This window comes from Mustelus asterias, chromosome 7 (genome assembly GCF_964213995.1).
Source record: "Mustelus asterias chromosome 7, sMusAst1.hap1.1, whole genome shotgun sequence".
NCBI lineage: Eukaryota > Metazoa > Chordata > Chondrichthyes > Carcharhiniformes > Triakidae > Mustelus > Mustelus asterias.
The window spans coordinates 91151648-91178725 of NC_135807.1; the positions used below are offsets into that span (position 1 = coordinate 91151648).

The window sequence follows — 27078 nt, forward strand, 5'->3', positions numbered from 1 at the left end:
CACTGCTGTTGGAAGAGCATTAATTCTCATGAAAGCTCAGCCCTGCCAACTCCAATGTTCAATAAAGCCTTTATATACATGAGTGATGGAAGATTATGACCCTGCTTACTAGCCTGAAAAGAGACAGAACAAAACTCCTGTTGCTCTTAAATCAGTACAGTTCAGAAGCTATATGGACCAGAGGATACGGTAAGCTGACTCTGTGGTGCAATCCAAGCTCATTAGGTGTCAGTCAATGGTGCAATCCAGTGTCATCCCACTGCATCTTAATGACCAGAGCTGTTGCACATGAATCGTTCATGCTGAAGTCAGGCTTTTATATTTATACCAAGAAACACTGGAGCTACATTGTTTACCACAGGGTATTAGTGGCAATACCTTACACATACTTCTCTAGTTTACCAGCTTTGATACAGATAATATCATTGGGTGGAATTTTCTGCTCCCTCCAGCAATGGAATTGTGGTGGGGGCAATAATTTGACTGGAGGCGACGTTTCTGGTCCCTGACTGTGGGATAAACTGTTGGAATATCTTTCTCCCGAATTTCATTCCAGGTGCGAGCTTCCCAGCTAACAACATTGGGAACCCCAAAACTCGCCAGGTACACACCACTTGTATTAACACTGAATGTTCTAAACTCTCACTGGCAGGAAACTTAATTTGGAGGACAAACTTAACTTCAGAAAGGTGACCTGTTAGTGAGCATGCATGAGATGATTCCTGATTGAGGGAAACCTGTAGCGGGCATGTTCATTTAACGCACCACTTCAACTTGTTCATACATCCACTGAGGCATCGATGATGCAGGCTGAGGGCACCCTGCCTTGGCACTGACTCTTATCCAGATGAAGAGCAGGAGGGCCCACTGCCTGGAGATAGAGGGCCATGAGGAGCAAGTGTCTGAGCAGCAAGAGGCAGCAGGGACTCCATAAGGTCAAGAGGGTGGTGAATATGGATCACTTACTGCAAGCATTGACCCTACCATGGGTGCATTGTTGACAGTGCTCCTATCTAGAGATGAATGAAAGGCAATGCTGGAGGTGCCCACACATGCCCTGGGACGTGGTTCTGTGAGCTTCTCCAATAGGAGCTGTGACTGCAAGGATTCCGGTGGAGTCATGCAGAGCACATGGCATGCACTGAGAGAATGACTATGTGGGTGCCCTTGAAAAATGGCGGCAGGACCTTGGACCCCCTGAGGTAAATGTGGGGCGGCAACTCCCTGCCTGCCTCACCATGAGTTTCACCGAGTTCCTCGCTGATGCATAATTAATGAGCTGAAACATGGAAAAGCGCACATTCTCATCCACCCCACCATCTAGTGGGAATCACACTGACTTTCCCAGAATGGAAAATTCTGGGAAAATTCTGCCCATTACCTTAAACATGCATTTAACCAGAGTTTCCAGAAGGTGCAGCAGACTACACAAAATCTATTTTTCTTTTGCCAGCCAATTCAATTGTTCTGTTGTTCTGTACACTGAAGATTAATTCTGTGAGACATCTCAGTCTTTTATAATTGCCTCTAACTGCACACTATTAAAGTTTCACAGGGAATATAACCCTGACCGAAGGTATTCATGATGCTTCTAGATAGCAAACTACTTTCAATATTTGCTAAAATTCAGTCCAAGTTTTAGGTATTTTGAAAACTGCTCCGATTTATTTATTCGAGATGGGCAACAAATTATGGTGACACTCACATCTCTTGAATAAATTTTTTTTTAAATCTGGTAGCACATTCAACGCATATTTTCTGATAGTGATTTGTTTCTACTGGTTTCCAAATTTTACATCTCCATGTATTCATTTTATAACAGCTTACTTGTGACTATCTTCCTCAATTGTATACTAAATTAATTCAAGCATTTCAATTTTGGTCTCTTCTGGATCTGTAATTGAATTACTGATACAGCAATGCAGCCAAATGAAGGTTTCTAAGTCTGTCTGCTCTTTGTTATTTTTTTTCATGGAAATGAGTTATAAATATGGTTAACTGTCATTCAGTCTTAGTCCAGGGCCCTAAGCATTGGGACATTGTGTTGTTGCCTGAACTAATCTCTGAATTTTGTTTTCTGCTTCAGTGTGACTAATTTAATTCATTAATGTAATTATTATATGTGTATCAGCAATACACAATAGAGTGCTCCTATTTTGGATACCAGCTGTTGGAATATGCTTGGATATTACGTTTGTAGCATTGGTAACAACCACTTACTTTCAATGTGCTGCACTACATATGCAATCGTACTTTGCGCATTATGATTCTAAGATTAGTGGCTTGATTTCTTGTTCCTCTTCCACATCAAAATCCAACTAGCTCATAAGCAATCTCGCTCTCTGTCTTTTCGTGGATCCATTCCAGGATGATTCTGAGCAAGGTTTCATAAGCATGGAAGATCAAAGCAATTGTTCTACAATTTGTGCACAGTTTCAGGTCACCTTTCTTCTGAAGAAGGTTAAAGGTTGAATCAGTCTAGTCCTCCACCAATCACCAGTTCTCCCACAGTGCCACACATATTCTGTACATCATGTCCACTTCCGAATCTCCTCCCATCTTAAATAATTATGCCACAATGTCAGCCCTGTGTCCTTACAATTGGCCATCTGACGAATGACTCGCTGTACCTCAGCTTGAAGTGAGGGACAGTAAGAAGTCTCACAACACCAGGTTAAAGTCCAACAGGCTTATTTGGAATCATGAGTTTTCGGAGTGCTGCTCCTTCATCAATACTCACTTGATGAAGGAGCAGCGCTCCAAAAGCTTGTGATTCCAAATAAACCTGTTGGACTTTAACCTGGTGTCGTGAGACTTCTTACTGTGCCCACCCCATCTCAATGCCGGCATCTCCACATCATGAAGTGAGGGAGGCTCACATTCTCATTTTAAAGGTCTTCAAACTAAACGTAGCAGTTCAAGAACATCAACAGCAATATGCATGTGCTTCATAGATTTTGAGAAGGCATTCAATCTCACATGAGAAACATTGGTTGACACGGTTAGACATAGGATACCCACAACATTTAATCAAGTTGCTCGCCAAGCTTTATCTTAACAAACGAGTTGGGATTAGAGTTGCTGGCGCCAACTCAGGATCTTTAAAAGTCAAAAAGGGTGTCCTCTCACCATATTTATTAAACACCCAAGCAGAAATGGTTACTGTAGGATGTGCATTAATGTATATATTGCCATGACCTGTACACATGAAGTGACGCATTGGTAGCATGGCGTCTAAGAGCTGCTGAAGATCTTATAGTAAGATAATCTTATAGTTAAGTAATTATTTGTCATCATTCTGACACAATCCCGCAACTTCAATGAGATCATGACTGAGCTGAAATGATAATCCTCAACTCCACTTTCCTGTTTTACCCTCATAATCCTTGATTCTCTTACTGATTAAAAATCTGACTATCTCAGCTTTGAACATACTTAATAACTCAATCTCTACAGCCCTCATGGTAAAGGATTCCATAGATTCACTCCCCTCTAAGAGAAGAAATTCCTCCTTATTCTGTCTTAAATAGGCGACCCCTAATTCTGAGATTCTGGACTCTCCCACAAAGCAAAACAAATTCTCAGCATCAACGCTATCAAGCGCCCTGAGAATCCTTAATAAAGTCACCTTTCATTATTCTAAACTCCAATGGATAAAGGCCAAACCTACTCAACCTCACCTCAAAAGAAAATCCCTCCATATCCTGGATTAACCGAGTGAACTTTCTCTAAACTGTCTCCAATGCCAGTATTTCTTTCCTTAGATAAGGGGACCAAAACTGTTCACAGTATTCTACATGTGGTTTAACAAGTGTGTTGTACAATTTTTGCAAAACTTCCCTATTTTTACACTTTGAAATTAAGGCCAACATTTAATTTATCTTCCCTGTTACCTGCTGAACATGCATGCTTGCTTTCCGTGATTTATGCACGAGAACCCCTAAATCCCTCCATGCTGCAGCTTTCTGCAGTCTTTCTCATTTTAAATAATATTCAGCTCCTTAATTCTTCCTACCAATGTACATAACTTCATATTTTCCTACATTATATTCCACCTGCCAAGTTTTTGCCCACTCACTTAACCTGTCTATGTCCCTCTGTAGACTCTTTTTGTCATCCTCATCACTTGCTTTCTCATCTGTTTTTGCGTCATCTACAAACTTGGCAGTTGTACATTCACTTCCCTTGTCCAAGTCATTCATATATGTGGCCCCAGCACTGATCCCTGAGGCACTCCACTAGTTGCCATCCTGAAAATGTCCTCACCCTAACTCTGTCTTAGGGAAATTTAGGTAAAATAACTGATCTTAAGACAACATTCTGGCTTACTTTACATTCCTAATTATTTTTATTGGTATTCGTATTTTTAAACTGGATTTGAGAAGAACTATCTCCATTGGAAAATAAATTATGTCAAATATATAAATGCAAACATTCCATCAGAGTAGTGAATACAGCTAATGTAACATTTCTAAAATGGCAAAGGGATAATATTGTTCTTCACCCCATCCCCTGTGAAGGATGGTAAGTATTGACACGTCAGTGATGTGGAGAGCTCAGCCAGTCACAGCAGAGATATTATCACATAGCTTGGGTCATTAAAACTGAAGGTTGCTCTTCATTACAACAAAGAAATGCTGTCCTGCAGGTGAGACTTGCAATGTTTTTCCTTAGATTTTTGTCCTTCTACGTGAAAAGTTATTTCAAGTACTTTGTTTACTTGGTTTTATATTTAATTACACAAATATCAGTTTGATACAGATAAACTTGAAAACATATGGGAAAGCAAAGCAGAGGTTTCTGACACCGCTGAAGAAGATAGATGCTGATACTATGGCTACAGATGGATGTTTAGGAGACACTTTGATACTGAGCTTAGGCAACATGGCCACAATCAGTCAGACTGAGGCTTAGTGACTGACCACCTCAGCTTAGCAGCTGATCATCAGAGATTCAGAGTTTGGATGTATTCCGTGCGGTGAACTACATTAGTGACAACTTTAGTGTAAGTTCACCATGCTATATCTGTAATGATCTTGCAAAGAACGGAGGAGGAACGTTTTCAGTAAATTCTGTGACCTCAGTGTGAGAGGAAGAATTAAGAGCAGGAATGTTTTGTGAAGAGGTAGATAGTGCCACTAATTCCACATTTGAAGGCTGCATTTTTCAGTAAACATTGTAACATGTTGTATGGGAAATTGCTTGACTCAGCTTGCTGTATTGCAGCAATGGACAACTTAAGTTTTTATTTATACTATAATTGAGACTCTGAAAATATTTGAATACATTATCCAGGTTTCAACCAACCCATGGGCAATGCCACAGGAGATCGAAGTAAAATGTATGGTGTGCCACCTCCAAGTGCTGCTGGTCAAATGGAGGGCCGACAGCTCTTCAGTCCTAGCAATGCCCCCGGGTTCAATCTTGATAAATGCGAAGTGATGCATTTTGGTAGAAATAATGTAGGGAGGAGCTATACGATAAATGGCAGAACCATAAAGGGTGTAGATACGCAGAGGGACCTGGGTGTGCAAGTCCACAGATCCTTGAAGGTGACGTCACAGGTGGTGAAGAAGGCATATGGCATGCTTGCCTTTATAGGACGGGGCATAGAGTATAAAAGTTGGGGTCTGATGTTGCAGATGTATAGAACGTTGGTTCGGCCGCATTTGGAATACTGCGTCCAGTTCTGGTCGCCACACTACCAGAAGGACGTGGAGGCTTTGGAGAGAGTACAGAGGAGGTTTACCAGGATGTTGCCTGGTATGGAGGGGCTTAGTTATGAGGAGAGATTGGGTAAACTGGGGTTGTTCTCCCTGGAAAGACGGAGGATGAGGGGAGACTTAATAGAGGTGTATAAAATTATGAAAGGCATAGATAGGGTGAACGGTGGGAAGCTTTTCCCCAGGTCGGTGGTGACGTTCACGACGGGTCATAGGTTCAAGGTGAAGGGGGGGAGGTTTAACACAGATATCAGAAGGACATATTTTACACAGAGGGTGGTGCGGGCCTGGAATGCGCTGCCAGGCAAGGTGGTGGAGGCGGACACACTGGGAACGTTTAAGACTTATCTAGACAGCCATATGAACGGAGTGGGAATGGAGGGATACAAAAGAATGGTCTAGTTTGGACCAGGGAGCGGCGCGGGCTTGGAGGGCCGAAGGGCCTGTTCCTGTGCTGTATTGTTCTTTGTTCTTGTTCTTTGGGTGTGGGGGCCACTGCTAAAACTGCACACACTCATAAGAAGCAGCATGGATGCTGCTCTCAGAAGAGGTTAAATGGGGTCAGGGTCACCGAGGCCAGTCAGCCAGGCCCCAGTGAGGGAGGGGCATGTTGGTGCGGCTGGCTAAGTGTTTCCACAAGAGTATCCAATGCCACTGTGAGGCTTGTCCATGGGCCACAGGATGGCCAATCATGTGCCCCCCAACCGTGCCCCCACATCCAAACCTACAGAGACCATCTGGTGTTACTGGGCAGTCTCCCCATGTTATAGGCAGCCTATCCACTGTTGTAAAAATGACAGGCGTGACTCAAGGAGACCTTTAAGAGGCCTGTAATCGGCCACTTAAGGATCTCAGTTGGCCTCTGGATGGGAAGGCCATCATCCACATTGACCAATGCGAATAAAATTCCATGCCATTGGGAAGATGACAATTCTTGCCTTCAGTCACAATTTTCCTCCCTTCCCTGCCTCCAATCCATCCCGTGGGCCCCTTCAAATTCTGCCCATTAATTGGAAAACAGTTTGACACTGGTATTCTCAAAATGCAAAAGTGTTTTAAAATTAGGTTCAAAAGAATAAAAATTAAATAATCAATATTTGTATATAATAAATAAGAGACAAGGCCACATGAAAAGCCAACCCAACATTAGGTATTATTTTTAGAGGAATTAAATTGATTCCCTCCCAAACAGCACCACAAAGAACAAACATATTATATTGACGGTGTTATCAATTGACAAGTTGAACAAGAAGTATTAGCAACAGCTCCGAGAACTCCAAGTCATGAACAACTCGACCACTTCCAATAACCTCCACCTTGACTTAGCTCCATGCTTCTGCTCCAGACCGTAACTCCAAGAACCCTCCATTCCCAGATTCAGCCCTGGTAACACCTCCACCTGTCAGTTTCGTGCCCTTGCCCCATTCAGGGCATACACTTGGAACTCCCAGACTCAACTAAATAGAAATAGTTTTTGTAAATCTTTAGCAGGGTTTAAGAAACCCTGATGGTAACAATATACATATTTTCCTCATTATTTTCTTTTCAAATTGATATGCTCAGACTATAATCATGAACAAAGCATACTGCAGTGAAATAGCTATATGGAAGAAAAGGATCAGTTGAGGCGTACAGGACCTCATGTGCTTTCTGGCTCAGGAAGGCACTTTGCAGCATGAGTATGGAATTATTATGAGGGGATAAATTTGATTGCAGATCTGAATTTCACCATAAACAGAGTATTAACTGTGCGATATGACAGAATCATCTGTTCCAAATCTATTGTTAGTTTGGTATTTTATACAGGAATAGGTCACTCCCAAACTGGCCATCAAAACCACACCGAGGAAAAGAAACTCAGAAATGAATCTTTCTGAAAATGCAATTCGTAAAGTGTTACCATTCTATACTGCAAGCACACTGTCACTCATGCTTTTATCATGATTTATTTTAAATTAGTATTGTTATCAGTATTGCTTTTTCAATTCAATTACAAGAGTCTTGATGCCTTTCAGCTTCAACATTTAATGGTTAAAGGTCAGGAAGTGAATATTTTTGATATCCTGAAACACATTGTCTGACAGGACATGCAGTCACTAATTGCATTAAGGAGATCAAATTGAAATGTCAGTTCCTAGAAATTGTGCTGAAGTGAAATGACAATGAGAAAAACCTCTATGTGTACACATGCAAAATTAATTAGTAAAATATACATGAATCATTTAAAATTGAGCAGCAATCTAACTCCCTCCATCTTTGTGGTGCTGCTAACTGTTGTGAAATGGATAAAGTAATGATTCCAGTGACTGAGTGAACAGACTGATTAGACCACAGTACGACTAGCTTGTGTAGTTTAAGGACATTGATCTGATCACACAACAACTGTATGTCACATAAATATCATAAAGGAAAACCCCCAGCACTGATAGTCGTGGTCAAAATGTATTTTCCCTTTCCACTCCGGTACTTAAAATTGTAAAGAAATATGTCAGTCCTGTAAATGGTTTCTACAGAAGTTTTGCAGGATGATAGGTTGTAAAGCAAGTTTGATTTTCCCAAATTAAGTGAGGTTTTGGCACCATTGTTGGATTATATTTTGCTGTACACAATATTTTGCTTTTATTTCTGTTATTGAAGTACAAATGTTTATTTAGTCATGAGGCTGACTCATGACCAATGGCGATTGTTTGACTAGAGGATTTTCACAGTACCTTCACTGCAGTTTTAATGTAAGCTTACTTGTGACACTAATAAATAATTTTTTTAAAACTCTGCCATGCCCTTATGCTGTAAAAAGGAGGGATTTTATTTTGGGATTCGGAAATCCCTGTCTCTTAGCACACCAATCTTTCATGACATTGTACATAGCACCACCTTTCTAATTATAAAGCCGCCTTGAAAAAAAGTCATATCGGTTGCAGTTTCTGGTAAAAAAAAACTCCCATAACAGTGGACAGTTCTGATCTGCATATTCCAAGAAAGAAACAGATGCAGTGGAGGAAGTATCAACAAAAAAAATGTACAAATGTGGAGTATCGCTCCTTTGGATTTTGATTATTATAGTTTTTTTTAAAAATGATAACAGTTTCCTGTCCCTTCTATCCTTCTCTCTCAATCTCATTTTTTCCATGATCTTTATTTCACCTTGCTTACACGATTTTAAATGGAATCACATATTCTAAACTTAAACGACCTGCAGGGATGATTTTCAATGCTCTTTCAGGCACTAAGGAGCCTTTACTGTGACCAAGATGGGGCCCTAAACTGTTCTTCGATAAATGTGTCAACTTGGTAGAGGGGTTAAAGCCTGCAGCAGCATTGGCCACCCGGAGCATTGTCAAGGGACTGATTTCCACTTAGATTGCCTGCTTGTGCTCGCGAGTGATGTTGCACTGCACTTTTGGAGATGCTTGGTCGAACACGTTTCAGTACAGTGACAAGCTGATTTATAGCAAACAAATTATTCCTGAGGATTTTAAGCATGGCTTTGAACAACTACTTTTATGGTTCAGATGTTGCTGGAGGTTTGTAGAAGACTTCACCCAAAAAGAGTAAGGTGCTACCTTACTTTATAGAAATGGTCAGTAGGAAATGAATGCTTGATCAGGAGCTATGAGTCTGCCTTAGTCTAGAGGAGCAATGTGAGGGAGACATGAGACAAGGCAAAGCAGCACCACCAGTTGAAGGAGAGAATAAGGAGGAAGAGAACAAAGTAAATTCCTGTGCCTCTGCACACAGAGGCCACCCCTTCTCCTCTCAACCTTTTCCATCAATTTTGGGTTGAGAACCCATGAGGTCTCTCCCTCAGTGTCCGAGCCATGCGTACAAACAAACAAATTAAAAACAGGAGTAGGCCACTCACCTCCATGAGCCTGCTCCTCCATTCAATAGATCATGGCTGTTCTGTTTGTAACCTCAACTCCACATTCTTGCCAACTCCTTATACACTTTCAGCCTCTTGTTAATCAAGAATCTGAGCAGTTCTGCCTTAAAATATTCAAAGATTCTGCTTCCACTGTGTGGTGAACCATCGTTGGTTCCCACTGTGGGATTGTTCTAATGTTGTTGTTGGGCTAGGGTGGGACTGATACACCTGTGGTTGTAACGGTTGTGGCACATCCCAGTCGGGCTCCGCCTCCTGGGAGAGGTATAAGACCCCCTGCTCGGGCGGGACCTCTTCAGTCTGGGATAGTGTGTTAAAGTTCTGATAGTTCCATTGTTAGTTAATAAAAGCCTTCTTTTACCGAAGCTTTGTGCCTCGTGTCAAATTGATGCGCATCACACTGCTTTTTGAGGAAGAAAGTTTCAGCGATTCACAACTCTCAGAAAAGAAAAATTCTCCTCTGTCTCTTATATGAGTGATCTCTTATTTTTAAACAATGACTTCTGGTTCCAGATTCTCGAATAAGAGGAAATATCCGCTCCATATCTACGTTGTCAATACTTCTCAGGATCATAAAGATTTCGATCAAGTCACCTCTTATCCTTAGAAACTCTAGTGAATACAAACCTAACCTCTACAGCCTTTCCTTATAATACAACTCACCCATTCCTGGTATCAGTCTAGTAAACCTTCTCTGAATTGCTTCAAACCCGTCTACATTTTTCCTTGTATAAAAAACCAGTACTGTACACCATATTCCTGATGTGGTCTCACCAAAGCCCTATACAACTGAAATATCACCTCCCTACTTTGTAATCAATTCCTCTCACAATAAGTGAAAACATTCTCTAACCTATCCTAATTACATGCTGTACCTATATATTAGCCTTTTGTGATTCAAGCATTAGGACACGCAAATCCCTCTGCACCTCAGAACTCTGCAATCTCTCACTATTTAGATATTAAGTTTATTTTTATTCTTCCTGAAAAAATGGACAATCACACATTTTTCTACTTGTTATTCCATTTGACAAGTTTTTGTCCAGCCATTTAATCTGTGTCGCTCTGTAGCCTTCTCACATCCTCATCACAATTTACTTTCCTACCTACCCTTGTGTCGTCAGCAAATTTAGCAATCATACCTTCAGTCCCTCCACCCAAGTCATTTACATTGATTGTAAAAGGTTAAGGCCCCAACATAGATCCCTGTGGCACACCTTTCACCACACCTTGCCAACTTGAAAAAGGCCCATTTGTACCAACTTTTTCCTGTTAGTTATCCAATATCCAAATCATGCCAATATGTTTCTCCTACACCATGAGCTTTTATTTTCCACAATAACCTTTGATGTGGCACCTTATCAAATACCTTCTGGAAATCTTAAGTACAGTTCACATTTATCTGCAATTAATGACTTCTTCCAAGAACTCCAATAAATTGGTTAAACATGATTTCCCATTCACAAAACCATGTTAACTCTGCCTAACTGCTTTGAATTCTGTCCAAGTGCCCAGCTAAAACATCTTGCTGGCTTCTAAAAATTTCCCTATGACTGATGGTAGCTTAACTGTCCCTGAAGTCTCCTGCTTTCTGCACCCACCCACCCACCACCACCCACTCCATTTTGAATACATTTACTATCTTCCAATCTAATGGAACCATCCCCAAATCTAGGGAATTTTGCAAAATTAAAACCATTGCATCAATTATCTCATTGGCCTCTTCTTTCAGGGTCTTTGGGTGAAGCCCACCCAGGGGCGGGGATGTGTCAGCCCGCAGACCCAACAATTAGCTCAATACCACTTCCCCGGTGATCGTAATTTTCCTGAATTTTTTCCCTCCCTTCAAATTCCTGATTTACAGCTATTTCTAGGATGTTACTTGTATCTTCTATCGTGAAGACAAATGCAAAATACATGTTTAATTCATCCACTATGGTGTTTTCTATCATCAATTCCCCAGACACACTTTCTACAGGACCAATGCTCACTTTGTTAACTCTTTCCTTATTTAATGTTTATAGAGACTCTTACTATCCATCTTTATATTACTAGTTAGCTTTCTTTCACACTCTCGTTTTTCCCCCCTTGTCAATATTTTTGTTGGTTTTTTGATATTCTTTACACTTTGTCCAATCTTCTGACTTGCCACTCATCTTTATGCAAATTTATGTTTTTCTTCAAGTTTAACACCGTCTTTAGCTTTTTTAGTTTACCACAGATAGGAACATAGGATGGAACATAGGAGCAGGAGTAGGCCATTTAGCCCATTGAGCCGAGACCATCATTTAATGAGATCATGACTGATTTTTGTGGCCTAACTCCAGATACCTCTCTTTGGCCCATATGCCTTAATACCTTTGCTGAACAAAAATGGGCGATTTGATTGAAGTCTCTAAGATACTAATAGGAAAAGACAGGGTACATAAAGAACAAATATTTCCAGATTTCTATTTCGAATATGAAAATAACAACTGATCTAGCATCAGCTGTCATTTATGGAAGTGTTCCAAACCTCTATCACCTTTTTTTTTGTGTAGAAGTGCTTCTAGAATCTCTCCCGAATGGTCTGGCCCTAATTGTTAGACGATGCCCACTAGTTCTAGAATCTCCCAATAGTGGAAATAGTTTATCTTTATCTACCCTGTCTTTTCCTGTTAGTATCTTAGATACTTCAATCAAATCACTCATTAACTTTCTAGATTCTAGAGAAAATAGGTTTAATTTGTATTATCCCTGTTCATAATTAAGTCTCTTAAATCCAGGTATAATTATTGTAAACCTATTCTGCACTCCCTCAGAAGCCAATATATCATTCCTGAGGTCTGATGCCCAGATCTGCTCATACTACTTTAAGTGGAGTCTAACCAGGCTGCAGTATAACTCCTGTGCCCTTATACTCCAGTCCTCCAGATACAAAGTCCAGCAATACATTCCCCTTGATGGACCTTTCCCTTTGAATTTATTTCCCTAATTGGAATGCGTCTTTTCTGTCTATTCTGAAATATGCCTTTAAATGCTTGCCACTGAACCTCTATTTGTCTATCCCTTCAGCACATTTGCCAGTTCACTCTAGCTACCCTCATTTTCATGTCCTCATAATTGCCCTTATTGAAGTTTAAAATACTAGTCTTGTGCCCACCCTTCTCTCCCCAAACTGAATGCAAAATTCAATTATGTTATGTTTGCTGCCATCTCGGGGTGCCTTCACTATGAGGCTATCAATGAATTCTTGCACAATACCAGGTCTAGTATAGCCTACCCACTGGTTGGTTCCAGAAGGTGCTGTTCTAAGAAACTATCCTGAAAACATTTTATTAGTACCTCACCTATGTTATGCTACCACTCAGGTGGCACAGTGGCACTGCTGCCTCACAACGCCAGGGGCCCAAGTTCAATTCTGGCGTTGGGTGACTGTATGGAATTTGCACATTCTTCTCGTGTCTGCGTGGGTTTCCTCCGGGTGCTCCAGTTTCCTCCCACAGTCGAAAGATGTGCGGGTTAGGTTGATTGGCCATGGCAAATTGCCCCTTAGTGTCAGGGGGATTAGCAGGGTAAATACGTGGGGTTACAGGGATAGGGCTTGGATGGAATTGCTGTTGGTGCAGACTCGATGGGCCAAATGGCCTCCATCTGTACTGTAAGTATTCTATGATTTGTCCAAACAATATGTCGATGAAAATCCTCCATGATTATTGCTATACTTTTTTGGCAATCTGCCATTATCTATTATTTCATACTCTGTCCTACTGTGTAGTTAGAATTATGGAGCCTGTACACCACTCCACAAAGTGTTTTCATGCCTTTATCATTTCTCATCTCAAATCAAACTGTTTCTGCATTCTGGTTTTCTGAACTTAGCTTAGCTCTCTCTAATGTGCTAATACTGTCATCAATTAACAGAGCAACTGCTCCACCTTTTTGTAACTTCCTATCCTTCCTAAATGTCACATAGCCCTCAATATTCAGATCCCAATCTATGGCATCCTATAGTCATGTCTCTGTAATAGCTATAAGATTGTACATTTAAATTTCTATTTGTGCTATTAGTTCATCTATTTCATTTTGAATGCAATGTCTATTTAGATTTGGAGCCTTTAGTTTTGTCCTTTTATTATTTTTGTAGCACCTAGCCTTACCTGCTGATTTACCCTTAGATTTTGTACTCTCCCTTCCGAACATGGTCTGTTTTTGATGTCTGCTGTTAGAACCATCCTCTCTTGCCTTGTCTCTCCTCTTTTGTACACCACATCTTACCCAATTTGATCCCTTGCTCCCACAAATTCTCCAGTGTCTCAATCAGCAGATTTCACACATTCAGTGGAAATGCATACATGGACTCCACATATGCTGCTCTGAAATATTTATCCTAATTGAGTGCTCAACCTGCAAATACCTCAGAAAAGTTCAAGTTGTGGTAATCAGCAAGTACAAAAACCTTTGTGTGCCAAAACTAAACTTTCAAGCAAGTGTGTCCACTAGCACAGCCCCAATATGCATGTTTTTAACTTATTCATGGCTCTAAAAGTCAGGATTCTTGGTTGAGGAGATGCACAGTTGCTTGTATTATTCACACAGGCCCCTGTGTGGTACCAAAATAGGTTCCTCATCACCACAGACTTCAGTGCAAAAGTTCATAGTGAGTCTGTGGAGTATAAGTTTCATGAATGGCTACCATTATTTATTCATCACTGACTGTAAGACAGTCATTAATAAATCCTTTAAGGAATTGAAAATTTCCTTCATTCAGACTGATAACATTGTGAAACTTGCATCACTTGGTGTTTTAAAGGAGAAAATAGACAAGCACACAATGGAGCAAGAAGTAGAAGAATACACTGATTGGGAAAATTAAGTGATGTTTGGGTACTAGTACAGACCTATTGGGCAGAATGGCCTGTTTCTGTGCTGCAAAATTCTATACACGTGTGTTACAAAGGTCTAAAAGGAAAGTTGTTCGAAACAGAGTTTATACTATTACAATCAATGAAAACTGGAACCTTCTAAAGAAAGTTTTTAAAAGACTAAGTTTCCTAACAGATTTTCAACAGGAATACCAGGTACCACGATTATCCTCAGCAACTACAGTTCAGGGAGGGGAAAAAATAATCACCATTTCTTTTCCTGATTGCCATTCAATGATTGTTGCAAGTACTTGTGTTGTGGGCATTAGATCAGAATTGGCTTGGCAGAGATTTGCTAAGAAACTAAAAAGCCTTTCCTTGCCAAAATCCACTGTCAAAAATTTACTAATAGTATTGGCCATCACATCAGGGTATATTGAATTTGTTGCTGGAGTACGATTCAGCATCTAAAGGACACATATAGAAGGTGGCAGAAAATTGATTAACTAATTGAAAAAAAAAACAGTATTGGTTTTCAATTCAGAGACCTGAATTGAGAATATTCCAACAGTTCTTCATCCTTGAGTTGAGATGAAATGATCCTTTAAGTGATAGAAATGAATAAAATTATAATACACATTTTAAGCTATTAATGTTTGGACAGTTGTCTGATGTACCATGAAGCTGTTTATTTAACTTGTATACATTTTATTTTATGGTTAGGTAAACGTCTAATGTTCTCACAGTAGGAAAGGTTATCTGATCAAAAATCCATGACTGTATACGCACATAGATGCCTGATTGATATGGTTCTAACTTAAATTGAGCTCCTTGCAAAAACAACGATGTTCTTCTGGAATTGAAACAAAATTACACTATTTATATAACTTGCACCAAACTCCGATGTTGAGAAGTTGAGACTCTTATTATTTTCTTTTGTGATTTCTTGGTGTCAGAAGCCAGTTTGCTGAGCAAGTGTCAGATTGAAAGTAAGAACTGAAAATGCTGGAAAAACTCAGCAGCATCCGTGGATAAAGAAACAGAATTAAGGTTTCAAGTCCATATGTCTCTTCTCCAGAGTTGGTGTCAGATTAGGATGAAGTCGAAGCAGGCTGCAGATGCTGAAAAACTTGACGAATGACAAATTCATACAATTGCCTGCTTGTCTCCCAATCCCAATTTCTTTGCACTGCTTTCTAATTATTTTGGGAGAATTTAGTCCTCGTTGAGTTTCTTCTCCAGACCCAACATCCAACACCCGATCCATACCAGTGTTATGGGTGTGCCATATTGATAAAGGTGCTTTTCCTACTATTCCTAAAATAGGCATGCAGCCTATGTTGGTCAATTGCCCAACACTTACTCCCAAAATCATACCAGAAATTAGGCAGCACTTGTGCTGGGCAAATTAGAATTTTCAGGACTATTATCAAAATTATTTGTCATCTGATCGTACTAAGGGATATGATCTAAGGTGGACATATGGAGTTGAGATACGGAACAGCCATGATCTGACTCAAGGTATTGAAACTTCTGTTGCTAAGTCCTGATCCTATATGTGTCCACAATCATCGCTATCTTTTCTAAGTGCTCTGAACCCATAAATGTTCTACTCAGTTCCATCCTCATGACTTAGCCACATTTTTGATATTCGCATCATATTGCAGTTCCCACTGCCACTAAATCATCAGTTCCAGCATCTTATTCCTTATGCTTCTAAACCTCAGGATACATTTTATCATACATTTCTCTCTCATATCTGTTGGTTAGCTCAGTTGGCTGGTTGCTGATGCAGTCATGCCAACAGGGCGGGTTCAATTTGTGTACCGGCTGAGGCTATTCATGAAGGCCCCACCTGATCATCCTTGCCTCTCGCTTGATGTGTGGTGAACCTCAGGTTCAAATCACCACCTGTCAGTTCTCTCCCTTAAAGTGGAGAGCAGCCTATGGTCATCTGTGACAATGGCGACTTTACCTTCACCTATCAGTGTCTGCTTCTTCCAGTTATCTGGTTCATATGAGAGAGAGTCTGTGCCTGGAATCTTATCACTGTTCACACCGGTGGGATTTTCCCTTACCGTTGTCGTAAATGGAGATTTGGCTGGCCACCAAATTCTCCAACCTCACTGCAACAGGAGTGTTTTGTGAACGGCCGGTATGATTGCATCCTCTGGGCTTGTAAATCTGTACCTGTCTGTTGACTACCTTCTCTTTCTAGCATCCCACCCCAACCCCTGCCTTCTACAACCCTAACCTGTCTATTTGATTTTTTTCATTTTAAAAACAACTTAATACGTTTTGAATGCAATGTTTCTAATATGTTGCCATTCATTTTCTGCATGTTATGCATAAGTTAATTATGAGTAGGTTTTCTTTCAAGTACTATGTGCAGCATTGCACACTTCCGTTAAGTGTACTGCCCACTTTTAATTCTAACCTTTTGGTTCTTTTCGGTCATTTACTGGCATGACATTTAATAGTTACAAGTCACTCAGCCACAATTTTTTTTCTTTAGTTTCTGTTTTATGCATTTTAATTTTGTTCAGTAAATAGAAAAACAGCTTCTAGCTTCTCCTACCACAGGGGGAAAAATTCCTCCTGTTAATTAGCGTGACAAAATAGTTTGCATAAAAATGAGAGAACCTGTTTTCTACACACATACACTTGAAATTACCAGCTGGAATTTCACCTCTTGCTGGGAATAGAATTCATGTTCCACAGCTTTCAGTCTTCATTTGTATAACCAAATCATTTGTAACTTTCCTATTAAATAGTTTGCTTATCTTCATCTGTATGAATCCTCAGCCTATTTCACAGAGTCAAAGAATTATGCAGCACAGAAGGTGGCCATCTAACCCATTGTGCATGTGCCGGTTCTTTGAAGGAGCTATACATTGAGTAAGTCTCCCCTGCTCATTCTCCATGGTCTTCAAGTTTCTCCTTTTCAAATATACATCCAATTTAGTTTTGAAATTTACCTTTGAATCTGCTTCCACTACCTTCTCAGGCAGTGCATTTCAAATCTTAATCATGTGCTGCGCCGATAAAAGTCCCCTGGTTCCTTTTGCCAATTATGTTACATGTGTATCTTGTGGTTACTAATTCCACTGCCAGTGGAACAGTCCCTTGCTATTTACTCTTTCAAACCTGTCAGAATTTCGAACACTAATAAATCTCTCCATGATCAACTTGTTCTGCCACCTTCAAAGATTGTGAATATACACTCCAGATAACTCTGTTCCTGCACTCCCTTTAACATTGTCTCATTTACTTTATACTAACTTTCCAATTTTTCCTTCCAAAATGCATCCTTTCATACCGCTCTGCATCAAATTTCATCTGAGACGTGTCCATTCCACGAGCCTACATTCTCCTGGCGTTTGTTACTACCCTCCTCATGTTTTACTACATTTATATGTCTTAAAGTTCATTTATTAGTGTCACAAGTAGGCTTGCATCAAAACTGCAATGAAGTTACTGTGAAAATCCCATAGTCGCCACACTCCGGCGCCTGTTCAGGTACATGGAGGGAGAATTTAGCATGGCCGATGCACCTAACCAGTACATCTTTCAGACTGTGGGAGGAAACCCACGCAGACATGGGGAGAATGTGCAGACTCTGCACAGACAGTGACCCAAGCTCAGAATCAAACCCGGGTCCCTGGCACTGTGAGGCAGCAGTTCTAACCGCATTTGCCAACTTTGAAATTCTGTCCTCTGTGCCACTTGGCCATAAATGCAAAACAAAAGGTCATCATACTGATCATTCACGTTGCCACTGTTCGGTTAATCCCATTGGCTTCAATATTGGAAACAAATCTCTTTATGCCACTTCATCATACATCCTTTAAAAGTTCATATACAGAATATTAACCTTCATCAGCATTTTTCATTCTATATTTCCTTCCAAAGTCAGTGTTTTCTTTCTATTTAACTTGCAATGCTGTTTTGGAATTATACTTCAATTGTTTTTATCCAGCTTTTAGATCCGTAAGTTATAGTTTTTAGCTATCAGATTATATAGTACTGTTTTCTTTCGTTATTTTATTTACTATAATCAATCAACTGATTTATTTCCTGTCAGGCATTTGTTATGACACATAGTAGTTATTATGTAATGTAGAGGTTTCCTGATGACAGTTCATTTCTGTGCATTCTATTGATTGCATCAATCATATCTGGAGACAATTCAAACTCTCCTCAGATTAATTTGCTTCGTATTTCTGATAGTTTTCAGTAGTTTCACGTATCATTTGGTATCTCATTTCATTTGTGGTCATTTTATCTTTTTATCATTTTTTTAAAACCATGATTTTGTCCAATTCAGCATGTCCTTATTTGTTCCATCATTTTCAATCGATCTCTCTGTACTATCCTCTCTGTTAGTTAACCAGTTCTTAAGCCTAATTGACCTGGCATGTATTGGAGAAGTTGGGTGGAACATTCATTACGATAGTAATCACATTTTAAAAGTACTTAATTGGCTGTAAAATGTTTTGGAACCACCTGAGGTTGTGAAAAGCACCAGGTCAACGCTAGTCTTTCATTTTAGGACACAATCAAATCCCCTCCTGCTCGTTGCCCAGTTTGTTTGTCAAGTTTTCAGGAACGTTACAGTCCCTGCTGGGTATTTGAGTTTCAGCATCTGGCCTGTGTCAGTTTCTCTCAGACATCCACCTATTCTGTCAGATATCATTAATTTGCAGTGGTCCATGCCAGGCGAAATATTTTAAGTTATTTGTTTCACATGAGTGAGCTTTTGACTGAAGAGCAAGCCTCACTTTCCACTTCATTTTTCCAACAAAAGACCTGCCAAAATCAAATTGGCTTTAAACTTCAAATGGACGTCGTAAAATGTTACATCATATGATTACTATACACATCAGTAAATTGCTCTATCGACTTCATCTGATTCCCATTTGGCTATAAGTTTACTGTGATGGATTTTTATTAATAGCTGCTAACTTATTTTGTTCAGCTCAAACTCTATACTTGCAGATATTTTGCTTTTTAAAATCACCAATCTTTTTTTATCATTGATGGGTGTGAACATTTATTGCCCATCCCCATATGCCCTCTGTTTCAGAGGGCATTTGAGAATCAACCATGTTGTGGATCTGGAGTCACATGTAGGCCAGATCATTTAAGGGTGACAGATTTCCTTCCCAATGGACATTAGTGAAACAGATGGGTTTTTACGACAATGGTTTTATTGGTCATCATTAGACTTTCTAATTGCAGATTTTTATTGAATTCAAATTTCACCATTTGCTGTGGTGGGATTTGAATCTGGGTCCTCAGATCATGGTCTGGAAGTCTCGATAACCTGTCCAGTGATAATACCACCGCACTAATCCCTCCCTCATGATGTATTTTCCAAGTTTTGTTTTGTAACTTAATATATAATTTTGTTATGGTAAGTCAAGGACAATCAGATTTGTTTCTGCTCTACCTGTGTTTCATTCAGAAGAATTAGTTGTTTTCTATAAGTTCTAGTTTTGTCTTGATCTCATCTGTCTTTGGTATTATCTTTCAACATTTCTCAATAATGTTGTCCTCTTGCTTTCCTGTGCCTCATCTCCTTCAGAATCGATGCCAGACCATTGTCCTTCATATATCAAGTTGGTCCATCTGAAGGGACTGAACTGCATAACTTTTCAATGGCATCACATTATTATTATCCTTTCGTTAGCATTGATCTCATCAGTAATTTTATTTTCAAATTAATATTGGCATCTGGTGATGTGATGATGATTATATAATTCTCATAATTATGGATATTGTACTGTATTGATGATCCATTATAATTATTATTCTGGAGAATCTAGTATTAAACTCCAGAGTTACAGCTTCAATTGTCTGAATAAATGCACGTTGGATGTGCTGGTTTATTCCAGGAATTCAATATTTGCATTAATGATGTAGCTGTGTTATTTCCTAACAAATTTATTTCATTTTAAAAAGTTGCATTCATTTCTGGTGCACTTGCAAGAGAATTTTCACTGAATCTGTTCATCAATGTGGACCTGAGATTTTCACGTCTCCACCCCAGAGCTCCTGGTTCCTTTTTTAATTCATTCATGGAATGTGGGCATCACTGACAGGCCAGCATTTTCTGCCCATCCCTAATTATCCTTAGAAGGTGGTGGTATCAACTGAGAAGCATGTCATACACATGTTCAGAGGGTAGGTAAGGGTCAACCACATTGCTGTGGGTCTGGAGTCAAATGTAGGCCAGATCAGGCAAGGACAATAGATTTCCTTCCTTGAAGATGAACCGTATGAGGGATTTTTTAACAACAACACAGTGGTTTTGTGGTCAGCATTAAACTAGCTTTTCGATCAATTGAAATTCCACCAGCTCCTATGGTAGAATTTGAACCAGTGTCTCCAGAGCATTAGCTTTTGGATTACTCATCCAGTGACATTTTCATTATGCCATCACCTCCCCTTTAATCCTGTTAGAATACTGATTAAATGAACTTTGGTCAAGTCTCTATATTATCTGGTCTAGTGAAAATTTATAATGAATAAGAGTCTCTCCAGGATTCTGAGTAGGTTAACCCACTGTCCTTTCACTCTTAATATTCCTCTTGGAATTCACCAGATTGATGGAATGGATGTTTCCCAGTTACATACAATAAAAGGCAGGGATAGAAAAGATTTTGTTGACATCCTTGCTGGGCAGAAGCTGTCACTGAAAATATACCTATAAATTGACAATCTCACCTGCAGACTCCATAAGGATAATTATCTTAAAATGTTGAAGGAACTAACACCCTTAAGGTAGGAAATTAAAGAATAATACTGTGAAGGGTATCAGTTTAGGAATTTAATTATTTTCTGCAATGTTATATAACATATTAGTTAACAAGCTATTTCTCATCAATGATGCAACTACTTCACTGACGATCTGTATTATGCCTTATCCAGAATTGATTTGTACTCATGTTAGAAACCTGAAATGGGGAAGAGTATTTGTTCTACAGCAATGACCCTTCCCTTTGAGAAGAAAAAAGAAACTATATATATCCCCAAGTAACAGTTTGTTTATATCATTATAAAATGAGTTTTTTGCGGAAGGATATATTGGCCTTGGAGGGAGTGCAGAGAAGGTTCACCAGTGTAAAGGGGAAAATACAAGGGGGGCACACTTTAAAATGGCAATACAAGAAAGCACACTCTAAAATGGCTGCCTGGCACACACAGGGTTAACTGGGAAAGAAGCCAGAAAAGCAGACACAGGCTCCCGCTGTTCAGAAATAACGTCAAGCCAAAATCCTAACAGACAAGCCACTTCCAAAGTACAGACAGTGACTCATAGCAAACAAACACCTCAGGAAGCCAAAGCCAAGGGTCAAACATATTTTAAGATAAGGAAACCCCTAAACAAAGAGCCTAGATTAATGTTACAGGAACGCAGGAAATATGAATGCGAGGGAACCGATTAGCACCTGAACAAGACGAAACTAGCCATTGATAGACACAGACATAAGGAGATGTACCCATTCATAAAATGCTAAATGTCTATACCTGTTTGTACTCTTGTAAACATGAGGAAATGTACCCATTCATAAAATGTTAAATACTTGTACTCACTTAAACAATGTGATAATGTTCGAATCACCGGTATACCCATTGTGTAAAGGGTATAAAAATGAACCGCTCCCGACATACTATTGAGAGAAGGTTTGCTACAGACCATGTGCCTTGTCTCCACGGAGCTCCGTTTAATAAATCGTATTTTCTGAATCTCGAAGTCTGACTACTAGTGGATTTTTCCCACAACAACCAGGTTGATACCAGAGATGAGGGGTGTTGATTATGAGGAGAGACTGAGCAGATTGGGTTTGTATTCATTGGAATTTAGAAGGCTGAGGGGGGATCTTATAGAGACCTATACGATAATGTAGGGGCTAGATAGGGTAGAGATGGAGAGATTCTTTCCACTTAGGAAGGGAACTAGAGGGCACAGCCTCAAAATTAAGGGGGGTCAGTTTAGGACAGAGTTGAGGAGGAACTTCTTCTCTCAGAGGGTGGTGAATCTCTGGAATTCTCTGCCCACTGAAGTGGTGGAGGCTACCTCGTTGAATATGTTTAAATCACGGACAGATGGATTCCTGATTGGTAAGGGAATTAGGGGTTATAGGGATCAGGCGGGTAAGTGGAACTGATCCACTTCAGATCAGCCATGATCTTATTGAATGGCGGGGCAGGCTCGAGGGGCTAGATGGCCTACTCCTGCTCCTATTTCTTATGTTCTTATGTTCTTATGTTCGCATATCCCTGGCAAACTAACTGCCTACACAACTAAGAAAGGAGGCCATATAATGAAAATTATTAATTCCACAATACAATGCTAACTAACCATTAGCTTCTATTAATGGTTAGTTACTACTTAGCTAACTATTAATAGAAGTTATACTTGCTGGTACAATTTTTACTTGTCAATGATATCTAACTTGCTCATTTATTTGGTACTGCTTAGATGTAGTAAACAAGTGATATAACCCTATAGGGCATGAGTAATAGTCTTTTAAGTATTTATCATTTTGAAGTGATTAAGCTGTTTCTCAAAACTCCTAATGATAATGACATTTCTGCCAGTTAAATCAATTTTACTGAGAAATTGCAAGAGAGAAAGTTTAATTGAACTCCAATTAATGCTTAATGATTTCAATTCACTTTGAAAGGCAAACATGCACTTTCTATACTAGTTAATCTACCAAGTTCAAGGTTTTAATTCTTTAATTGGAGGTTCATGAAATACCATGGGTGAAATGTGGTCATCAGGTTGGTTAAGCAAGAAGAGACAGTCACTGCAGTAAAAGTGGCGCCCGCATAACAAACATCTGGAAAACGTAATTTTCTAATACCAAAACGCCAGCAAGAGAATACTGCATTCCAAATTGATATGAACATCAAATATTGATATTAACTGGCGAGATGAAATGCATAAAGCACTGCCATGAATCACAGCAATGGACTGCAGCCTCATTCTCCCAGAGCAACATGGATTGGCACCTTCTCTGTTCTCCTCTCTTTTATGTTGACACTTTTACAGATTTCAGCTCTGTTAATGTCAATAGAAGGACTACTGATGGTTTTGTCTTGTCAGTGTTTGCGTTAGGATCCCTTGGCACAAATTAATTCAGTTTTGAATTTCGAATGGACAGAATTGGATTCAGCAAATTTGCGCTGAAGTCTTTTCAAAATTGACCAAATGAAAGGTCAAAAATTGAAATGTGGCCCCTTGTAATCTAAATTTAGCACCTATGGTGCACACAATGTACTTCAGCACTCAATAACAGCTGGAATGCAATTTTATGCACTTGAGCTTTTTTCTCTTGCAAAGCAGTGACGGGAAGTAGTGTGTGTCTGCAGCTTAATTAATGACATGTCTCTTTGTTACCATTTACTTTATGTACAATAATCTAATACTGAAGAGCTGTTTTGGAATTTGTAGCTTGTGGGGGCCAGCCTTGTATGTCAGAAAGGAAAATCAAGCTGTTTCCTTACTAAGTATCTAATGCAACATGCCAGTCTTGCACTCAAACAGTAAACTAAAAATACTCCGACAGTCTTGCAATCAGTTTTATTTAAATTCCAAAGTGTATTTATGTTTTTAAAGTCACAGACTCTCGACCATTTGTTCCCACATTCTGTTTCCAATTTCTTTTCTTAATAAATCTTGCATAGGATTTTACTATAGATTACAGGGTTTCAGGACATACAGATTTGCCCTGATCTAATTGAATGGTGGAACATGATTGGGAGAATGAATGGCCTTCTCCAGTTACCACTTTCCTCTGCACTTGATTACAGAACTGCTGCCTATTGTTTTAAAAATCACAAATTATTAACACAGTAATTATGGTTGGGCAGCACATAGGGGGTGGAATTTAATGTCTGCTTCCCCAGCTAATGGTATTTTGGAGATGACGGGGTGCGGTGTAGGAACCCCGCTGCCTTTCCCTCTCTGCCCTATTAAGTCCAGGATGGGAAGGCTCACAGATAGCTTTTGCGCCCAGAAAATAAAGCTTAAAGTTTATTTATTAGTGTCACAAGTAGGCTTACATTAATACTGCAATGAAATTACCGTGAAAATCCCTGAGTCGCGACACTCACCCCGCACGGGCGGCACAGTGGCACAATGGTTAGCAATGCAGCCTCACAGTGCCAGAGACCTGGGTTCGATTCCTGGCTTGTGTCACTGTCTGTGTGGAGTTTGCACATTCTCCTTGTGTCTGCGTGGGTTTCCTCCAGGTGTTACGGTTCCCTCCCACAGTCGAAAGAAGAGTGGGTTAAGTGGACTGGCCATGCTAAATTGCTCCTTAGTGTCAGGGGGACTAGCTAGGGTAAATGAATGGGGATAGGGCCTGGGTGGGATTGTGGTTGGTGCAGACTTGATCGGCCGAATGGCCTCCTTCTGCACTGTAGGATTCTACGACTCCGGTGCCTGTTTGGGTACACAGAGAGAATTTAGCACGGCCAATGCACCTAACCAGCACGTCTTTCAGACTGTGGGAGGAAACCGGAGTACCCGGAGGAAAGGCACGCAGACACAGCGAGAACAGAGAGTGACCCAAGCCAGGAATCGAACCTGCGTCCCTGGCACTGCGAGGCAGCAGTGCTAACCACTGTGCCACCGTGCCATCAGAAATTGAGGTCTTTTAAGGGGGCAATTAAAACGCACTAATGGCCATCATCCTACCACCACTGGTACTCACCGCTGCCAACCCCGCCATTCTTCTGACTCCCTCCATCTCTGCTGGCTAGCAACTCTCGTCATGCCCTCACCCAGCTGTGGCCTGGCAATCCTAAGCATCTGGTGGCTGCCTTATCTTCAGCAACCATCACTCCCAGTAGTGGTGTGGGGTGATGGAGAGCTGCTTGCCTCTGATTAGCCAGCAGCTCACAACGGTTGGGATTCCTGCCCTTGAGTCCTAAAATCCAGGAAAAGCCTGCACTGCTAACTAAGTGCCAGACAGGCACTTATTTCTACAGGCCCTTCGTCAATGGAGGAGCCACATCTCCACCGGTTCTGCAGCCAGCCAAGAGACTGGCAGGCATTACTAACATTAAATTTGGCCCATGCTACCAGCCACTCCATGCTGCAGAATCTTCGAGCAACCAATACTCTCTGTAACTCACAAACTCACATCCACAAGGTGAGTGAAGCCCAGAAAATCAGATGCGGAACCCAGGCGAGCTAGAAATCCTGTGGTGTGTGTTACACAATTGTGATAAATCACAGCATACAGGCATGATGTTGAGAAAAAGAAATGTGAAGGAAGACATCAAAAAACTTGGGAATGCTTTCATCAGAACAGGTGTGATCTCAGGCTGATATGGTAGAAATCTTTAAAACAAGTGGTGAGCCAGATTAAATAGAAAGAGGCTGTTTCGAATTGATGGGTTCAAAAGCTGGAAGCACAGATAAAAGAGAGATTTAGGAGAAACATTTTTCTTTGTTACAAAGTGACGAGAGGGATGGCACTGTGGCTAGCACTGCTGCCTCATAGTGCCAGGGACCAAGTTCAATTCCGACCTTGGTCACTGTGTGTGTGGAGTTTGCATTTTCTCCCCATGTCTGCATGGGTTTCCTCCAGGTGCTCCGATTTCCTCCCACAGTCGAAAGATGTGCGGGTTAGGTGGATTGGCCATTCTAAATTGACCCTAGTGTCAGGGGGATTAGCAGGGTAAATGTGTGGCGTTACGGGAATAGGGCCTGGTTGGGATTGCGGTCAGTACAGACTCGATGGCTCAATGGCCTCCTTTTGTACTGTAGGGATTCTATAAGTGAGTTGCAAAGCAGTGAAACGTACTCCTAGAGTCAGAGATTGAAAAATATTATCGGTAAATATTCATAGGAAAGGAGATAAAGTGATATAGAAACAATGACACCTGAAATGAAGAAATTATGCCTTGCATGTCCTCAGGATGTCTCAAAGTGCCAACAAGGTCTTTTGCTGGTGTAATGCAGGAAATATTCCAGTCAGTTTAAACACAACAAGCAACAACGAAACAAATGATCACACATATTCTGTGGATGTTGGATCAGAGGTAAATATATTGGTGAGAACACTGGGGACTTTATTCTTCTTCAAAATAATGCACTGGAATTGTTTACCTGAGTGGGTCTCATTTTAAAGTTAAAGTTTATTTATTAGTCACAAGTAAGGCTTCCATTAACACTGCAATGAAGTTACTGTGAGATTCCCCTACTCGCCACACTCTGGCGCTTGTTTGGGCCAATGCACCTAACCAACACGTCTTTCAGAACATGTGAGCACCCAGAGGAAACCCATGCAGACACAGGGAAAACTTCACACAGACAATGACCCAAGCCGGGAATCGAACCCAGGTCCCTGGCGCTGTGAAGCAGCAGTGCTAACCACTGTGCCACCCTACATTTCATGTAAAGAATAGCACTCCCAATAGTGCAGTACATTCACAGTACGACATTGAAGTGTCAGCCTAGACTTTGTGCTTAAATCCCCAGAGTGGAACTTGAACCCGTGAGCTTCTGATTCAGAGGAACGTGTGCTACCACTGAGCCACAACTCACATCAGAGCACTACTGATATAGGGGAAAGTTCCAACATGGAATTGTTGCACATTTTAA

General features: G+C 40.4%; 1 protein-coding gene across 1 annotated transcript in view; it reads right to left on the minus strand.

The window, feature by feature from the left end:
- The window catches only part of csmd3b (CUB and Sushi multiple domains 3b), a 1683329-nt gene that overhangs the window by 948646 nt on the left and 707605 nt on the right, over positions 1 to 27078 (minus strand). The gene's annotated exons all lie outside the window — the stretch shown is intronic.